The sequence below is a fragment of the Lactuca saligna genome, chromosome 1 (assembly GCF_052625555.1).
Source record: "Lactuca saligna cultivar CGN05327 chromosome 1, ASM5262555v1, whole genome shotgun sequence".
Lineage (NCBI taxonomy): Eukaryota > Viridiplantae > Streptophyta > Magnoliopsida > Asterales > Asteraceae > Lactuca > Lactuca saligna.
This window is the reverse complement of record NC_136417.1, coordinates 99,461,507-99,470,117: the sequence shown is the minus strand read 5'-3', so window position 1 is coordinate 99,470,117 and position 8,611 is coordinate 99,461,507.

Below are 8,611 nucleotides of genomic sequence, written 5' to 3'. Positions count from 1 at the left end.
CTCGCGAGTTGTCCTTGCGACTCGGCGAGTTAGGTCGCGGTGGCCCCGCGATTCATGACCAGGTGAAACTCGTCAACTTAAGGGAGTACTCAACGTCTGAAAAGAGAATCCTAGAGAGTTGGTGAAAACGCTTAGACTCGCCGAGTCGCTCTAGTGCAGTCGCCGAGTCCGGTCAAATTGACCGTTGACCGTTGACCAGACTTGACCATTGTTGACTTGATAGGGATAGTCAACCTTAGTGGTAAAAGTATTAATTAGAGATATATGATGTGATAGGGGGATTATAGCTCGGGGGTTCGAGCACGAGTGATTTCCAGGGTTCGCGAGTTATCGAGATATATGAAGTGAGTCTTCTTACTATACTGTACCCGGAAGGGTTTGACTGTGTGACCGGAAGGTCAAATATGATATGAGATATATGCATTATGTGTGATAAGTTAATCATTATATGTGCCATGTATGATATGCTTGATATGGGCCAGAAGGCATTATGTTATGGGCCGGAAGGCGAATATGTTACGGGCCGGAAGGCGTTGTAATGTGGATCGTAAGGTTGACGTGGGTAGGATCGGAAGGTATGTTACGGGCCGGAAGGCGTTGTAATGTGGATCGTAAGGTTGACGTGGGTAGGATCGGAAGGTTTACCCAGTCGGGACAAAAGTCCCCTGAGACACATGGACTGGAAGGTCAGGGCCTGGAAAGGCGTATATGCGTAGGTAGTATTTTGGGGAACTCACTAAGCATTTATGCTTACAATTGTTGTGTTATGTGTTTCAGGTACTAGCGAGGACCGTGGGAAGGCGCTGGCGTGATCATACACATACTCGTGGAAAACTATTTTTATGATCATTGTCATGTAATCGGTCGTGACAATATTGTTTACATTGGAATTTAAATTATTACTCGATGTTTTGATGTTTGTAAAAATGAAAAATTGGTTTTAAAATTTACGTCGTTACATTAAGTCATGGTTAGGTAATAGGGACATCCATGTAATCAACAAAGATTTCCTCCATTCTTTATTTGGAGATTGAAAGATGATCATAGAGTTATGAATGGATAATTTTGGAAAATCGATGGAGTTAACGAGGCTTTTGAGTGAAATTTTTGTTGTTGGGTTTGACGACACCGATAAAAACACACGGTGAGCCTAGAAGAGCATAAGAAAGTAGACATGGAATAGTACATATTAAATTAGATCATATAATATATATATTAGTTTAAAGGTAATCTTTAGAAAAGTCCAAATATTTTGGTTTATTGGTAACAAATAATGAAAAAGACCTAAAATTTTGATTAATTAATGAAAAAGCCCCAAAATTTGGATTAATTAATGAAAAAAGACGAGATACCGACTAAATCTGTGAAACCGGCCATGAAGGGTTAATCCGAAGTTTTAGCCGGTAATATGTCTTTTTTTGTAAATAAAATTTAATTTGGGACTAAATCGTAAACTAGTCTAAAATATTAGGACTTTTTCGCAGATTTCCCAAAAATAAAAGTCGGGTTTTGCCAATTCAACCTAAAGGAAGGTTGTAGATCTTGTCGACAGCTTTCTAGCTATACAATGAACGTCTTAACTAATAACAAAAAGTTAACAAAAAACACAATAGTTGTATCTCATATTCGAAAAAGACATAACAAAGAGCAAAAAAAAAGTGTCTGAAAGGAAAAAACATGGACAGTAACACACCATAACGTGCCATGGCACGCCATATCACACCCTGCCACACGTCACACATAACAACATTGTTATGAGGCTTTTCGTAATCGTGAAACGACGCCTCACGCCATAGCACGCCTTAGCGCAAGCCATGACGCGCCTTTTAGAACACCGAGTACATGTTCAAATAGAAACTTTGGTAAAAGGAATGCCAAAATTAGAGTCCGTATGAGAGAGTTATGATTTTTGCAAAAAATTTAAATCATTTAAAAATATGGGCTAAAAATAAAAGTCGGGTTTAGCCAATGTAACCTAAAGGAAAGTTGTAGATTTCGTCGAGAGCTTTCTAGCTATATGAAGAACATCAGAAACAAAACTCCTATGAATAAGTTATGGATTTTTGAAGTTTTGCGAAAAACATCCCGCTTATGAAGATTGCACGTCGCACACACTTCTAAAAGAAGATATGCATACCACCAGGATTATGTCACGTGTCAGCACCATCCCCAGTTTTGAGTACGCTAGGCATACCACTTTAGTACGCTAGACGTAAATCACCTTTTTTCGCTATGAATTCGTTGTAATGCTCATTCCCTTCAATATCAATTCCCTTTCAATATCAATTCTCTTTAATTTTTTTCTCAATTTCCTTCGATATTTTCCACCAAATATTATTAGAAAATTTATTATTATATTTTAGTTATATATTTAAGATGTTATTATAACGTCGAGTTTAGTCGATCCTGGGGCGATCTTCGAGTCCCGAGTCCAAATTCTACCATACGTTGGCGGTATCACGCTTCAAGGGTGAGTTTCACGATCCATTTTTCTATCGTTTTACAAAATATAGGGGGTATACATGTTATAAAATGTAACATCCAAAAATTTCAAACCAATTTAAACTTTTTAAACATATCAAGTTCATCAAAACATTACAACTTCTGTTTTAAAAATACTGATTATCAGAGTTTTTCCCAAAAACATAAGTATAATAGGAGGAGCTATACAATCACGCATTCACCTTGCCGCGATCCTCTGATGTACCTGAAACAATAAGTTGAAACTTTAAGCCCAAAAGCTTAGTGAGGTACCCCCAAAATACCGATACACATACAGTCTACATAGCAATATCAACATTAGCATATTATATCAGTAAAACAGAACAACGTGCACTAGGCCCACAACTTTACAAGTTGGATTACCCCCTGGGCCCTCAGTACGAGTCTGGAATGCCTTCCGGGCCCTCAGCTCGTATCCGAAATGCCATCGATCCCTCAGTATGATTCTGGAATGCCTACCGGGCCCTCAGCTCGTATATGGAATGCTCCCGAGTAGTCAGTACGAGTTTGGAATTGATGAGAATTGTTATCGAGAATTTAGAAAAGAAAAGATAGATTTGAATAATTTAAGATGAAGAACACAAAGAGTAAATATTAATCAGATCTCATATTGATTAAGATTGATTATAGAATAAGCAGAAGTGAGTTCTAGGATTCGTCCCTCTACTTCTAGCCTAAGTCCCTATTTATAGGAACAAACAAAAAATATACTAAGTCTATACATTTTCACTTCGCACAAAAAATGACTTAGTAAAATAACATAAAATGTGAAACTACACAAAACACTCTATTCGACTTTTTACAATATACATCAACATTCTCCCCCTTTGTAAACAGTCGATACAATTCAACTTAAAAGCTTTTGAATTGCAGAGTAAATTGTCTTTCGCACTTCTCCATACCAGGAGATCACCTTCTTCAAATCTTTCTTGTCTCCTTCGTTATTCTTCTTGCAATTATTCATACGCACTATAAAGTGATTGTATTGCGAAGAATTATATCTTTCAATCTCTGAGACTTTGAACAAAAACTTCTTCGGATTTCCTTTTGTATCCCTTCCAGAAAACACCATGCCAAAAGGTTTCAGGCATATTTCACCAACACCATACTTTGACAAAGCAGATTGAGTCAAGGTCTCCTCCCATGGAACTTTCACTTCTCTTCCCAGCACATTTGCTAATTCATCATCTGTAAGAGCTAGACAATCGAAATAGTTATCGATGAAAGTATTCACATGTGCGAAGCCAACCTTGAATACATCTTTATCAGAGCCTTTAAGATTGTTTTCTTCCATATGCTTCAGGATCAGTGCTACTTGAATTAAATCATTGCAGTTCATCAATGGAAAGTCAGCAACTATGAAGTCATATTGTCTGTTGTCAGCTCTGATAACAAAATATTGAAAATTTTGTAGCATCTCTTCAAACAAAATATCCTTCTTTATTGTCACCACCTTTTTGATATTCATCAAGGACCAAACTTCATCTAGATTCTTCCCCAAGACAGCATGAAATCTGATTTTCATTTGAGTATAATCATTCGGATTATCAAATTTCTCACTGATCTTGTATTGAGCATTGATGAACAACATTTCATTTATAGGGAAATCCAATTAGCAATGATCTGAGTTCGCAATATCATAACTTCTTTTTGGCTTCTTCTCGAACTCATACATCTCCCTACACACAACTTTTGACTCTATTGTTTCGTAAGAGTAAAGTTTTGCAGGATCTCCTTTGTTCATGGAGGGAGGATCACTTGCCCTTTGTCTCATTATACTCTGAACTTGTCTCATCCTCTCCATTTCAGCCTCAGCCTCAGCTTTCAACTCCTCTTTTGATTTTTCATATAATATTCCTTTTCCTCTTCCTACAACATCTTTTTGAGGTTTTGAGCTTGAACCTCCTTCGTTTCCTCCAATAACAATACCTTTGGTAATTGTTTTTGTGGTAATTGTTGTTGCAGAAATTGGTTTCAAAGGAATTGGAAGAGTAGCTACAAGTTGAGTTGAAATCACTTTTCCAACAGTTTTCGCATCCTCTTTTTTACTTCGACATTCTTCTCCCCCTTGCACCCCTGTGGAAACAGGCGGAGCACTCTTCGGTAGTAAAGAAGTGAAATTTGTGAGTGGGTAAGAGCTTTGTGAATAGCTTGTTCTAAAGTATTAATCTTTAGAGACAAGAATTCAGGAGTAAGGATTTGAGTGGATGAAGAATGTGAAACTGCTGTTTTAAGATCAGTGACTAACTGTATTAGCTGATCAAACTTCATCATTGTTTCGGCTTTATGATTTGCAAGAACAGGAATATCATTGAGCTTTTGAAGTTGAGAAGAAATATCCACAATTTGCTTTTGAACTTCTTCTTGTTTCATGTGAACATCCTAAAGATCCTTCGCAAGGTCAGACTTTAGCTCCTGAATTTTGAAGTTGACATCCTTACGAACTTTCTTGACATCTTGTACAAAAAGAACATGACGTTATTTTGTAACAGCTCGAAGATCTTGAACAACAGAAGTAAAATTACTCCCTTGTGAGGCAATTCTGAGCTCATTATTTTTATCAGATTGAGTAATCTTTTCCATGATTCTTTTCTCAGATCCTTTGATCATAATATCAACCTCCATGGCAGATATTGAGGACATTCTACCAGAACCAGCTTGTGATTGAATAATGGTCTTTAACTTCTGATTCAGAATTTTAAACTGTTTTCCTGTCATCAGCATATGATCAGGAATACCTTCTTCATCTGAATCAAAAGGAATATCATCAAGTATCCCACCAAAGGCACCTCCTTCGACTTCAGTATCAGACAATGGTTGCGAAGGTTGAGGATTTTCAGGTGATTGAGAAGGAAAAAGTGTTGTGAATGGGTTTTGAAGGGCGTGAGCAAAGATGGATGAGGTGGTGGATAAAGTTGTAACTGGTAATGAAATGGGTAAAGATGTTTGAATTGATGGTGCAACACTCAGGATAGGTGTCCCCGTATCAGATACGTTGACAACCATATCGGAAATAGGAACCTCCTCAGAAACTGATTTGGTAAGAACTATTTCGAGTGGGTTGGTTTGTGGAATAGTGGTAGAAATTTGCAAAGTGTGTATGATGGGTAAAGAAACAGGTACAATAGCTGTGACGGGTGGAGTTTCTGGAACTATTTCTTCTTCAGATGATTCATTGCGAATCACCATCTTCCTTCTTTTAACCATCGTACGTTACATATTTTTCGCAACGTCTTCAGCTCGTTGTCTTTTCTTTGTTGGAGATACTGGCGCAGGAATATTGCGAATAGTAAGACCTTTACTACTCACTTCAGCTTTGCGAATTTGCTTAAGTACCCCAGACTTAGAAGGTAAGAGTTCCTTCTTCGATTTCTTTGAAGTTTCTTCGGGTGGTGAGGATGAACCCTTCACACTTTTCTTGTGAACCTTCCTTATCTTAGATGAAGTAGTAACATCTGGTAAGACTCCAATCTGATCAGCTGTATTAACAGTTCGCAAATATCTCACCAAGACTTTGTGAGTTGGAGAAACTTTGCGAAGCATCGCATCTGGAATACGAGCCACATGAGTAAATATTGCTTCATCATCTTCTACAGTTTTTGGGAATTGATAGAAAGAAAATTCAGCAACTTCAACATTTGTCAGCATTGGAATTTCTTCTTTCTCATATAGTTTTTCAAGAATTAAGCTCCAGCATCTTGCCCAAGAAATTCCCTTCTCCGAATTTGTATTTTCCAGGCTTTTAACAAATTCCTTCCATAACTGGGTTGCATAATCAACATTAATATCATAGTATATGCCCATTACCATGGCATATACTTCCATTCTTCCTCTGTCCAATCCGACTGATCTTCCTGTAAGACACCTTAGAAAAATGCCAAATAGGAAATTCCATATACATGGCAACCCAGACTTTCTGAAATCACTTATTTTTGTCAACTCCGGTTGATGCCCCATCTCATTAAACATATGAATAATCTGCGAGTTGACAGGTTTGACAAACGGAGGGTTGTTTGGAATCTGCAAAATTTCCACAAACAAGTTCTTGGATAGTTTAACTCGTTTGTTGTTGGTTAAGTTGAAAGTAATCACATCCGCCGTGTGATTGTATGAAGCCATTGAAGCTGCACGAGATAACCACACCATTGGGACCGGGAATGAACTGAACATGGCAGTTGCTAAAGGTGATCGTTTCAGAGCAACAATAAGCATCTTCAATTCTTCTAGGAAGAGACTTTCGGATCAACTTGGTAATTAGTGCTTTGAATCTTCATCAGGGATTGAGAAAGAACCTCATAAGTGTTGGAAGTAGTGGCTGCCATTGTTAGGGTTTTGAAAAAGAAAGTTGAAGTTTGGATCAAGGTTGAATCTTGGAAGTTTTGTGGGAGTTCTTGTTTGCGTAATCGTCCATAGTGTTCTTGAACCCCCTTTTATAGGTTGCTCAAAATTGATTTGAAATTGAAGCGGGATACATTTAATGTTATCCGACGTGGCACCTTGAAACTCGGATCATGACTGCAAAAGGTAACAACATTCCAAAAAGTAACTGTCACATCTCCTCGAAAACCGGACAGAATACCAACGATTTTGAGTATACAGCCTGTCAAGTATCCGTTATAGAATTCGAACCGGTAAAACCGTTCGCATGGAAGCAAGGCTCATTCACTTTGGGGATTTAAAGTGAAGTCATATGCCAGACTTGTGAAATCATCAGTCTGAGTTGGTTTTACTCAGAACCTCAAGGATTTCGTGTGTGCATTGTGCCAACGAAATAAGATAAGAAACAAAGATATTTGTAATGTTGTGATGTCAAAAATTCAATTTGACATGAATGCAGTAAAACCCCAGGTAAAGGTTGCTTCGTTAATTATGAAGAGAGATAATCAACTGCTTGTGTAGTTTCACGTGAATTACAATCGAATACTTGTAGAGAAGTATCAAAGGGCTTCTTTTAAAAGTCATTTTGGATTGGTTTGAAATTTCATTACATATCAACCTTAACATAAGGTGAGAAAGTGTAAATGAAATTACTTGTTTGACCAGTGTAGTCAGTGACAAGTTGGCTTTTGAAAATATTTATCATGATAAGGATTTGCGAATAAAACTTTCACTGAAATCATATTCAAAAGAAAAATTTGTTTTGGATCTTGTTGGGTAACAAACCTTCTTGGTTCGGAATATTTGATCAAGACCACACATGCGAATTGAATTTGATTTGAAGTTTTGAAATGTTTGATACTGAAACAAAGGTTTCGTAAAAATCTGGAACAAAGTTCCCCGTCAATTCCTTAAAGTTTATGATTTTTGGGTTTCACTTTCATCACGGACTCATGATGTTAGATCATAAACACAGAGTTATGATTTGTCTAGGTTTTGATTGGTTTGATCAAAAACCTCAAGGACAAATCTTTTCAAAAAAAATTTAGAGTGTAAGAATTGTTTGGTGTAAAAAGATTGGATCAGAATCGAAGTGTACCTCTGTTATATTGGACAAAACAGAAAACTCTTAACTCATTTGAGATGAATAAGGTAGCTCATGTTGACTTATGCGAATATAAGCCTTTTTGAGAACAAATTTTCATGTGATAATTTCATTAAGGCTTTCTTTTCAAACATAGAGTCGTGTTGAGGCTTTTGGTCTACATACAGCAGCATGCTTCTAGGGACATCCTAACTAGTTTTAAAAAAAAATTAATACCTTCCGATAGAAACAAAAATATATGACCTCTTCGCATTTTAGCCCTGCCTTAAATTCTCAGCACACAGTTGAAAGAACAAAGAAAAATAAAATCTTTCTGGATTTTTGAGTTTTCAAAAGAAAATAAAAAAATAAAATCTTTTTGGATTTTTGATTTTTCAAAAGAAAATACAAAAAAAAAATAAAATATTTTTGGATTTTTTTGATTTTTCAAAAGAAAAGAAAGTAATATTCGTAAAACTTACCTTAGTTGATATGACCTCAGATGCGAAAAGATGTAGATGCGAAGCCATGCGAAGCCTCTGAATGAACAGTAACCTCTAAACAAGATTGAGTCATATCTACTGAACAAAACATTTATTCTTGTGTTGATTAAGTTGAATTTGCATTAATCATCCCCAAACCTGCTAA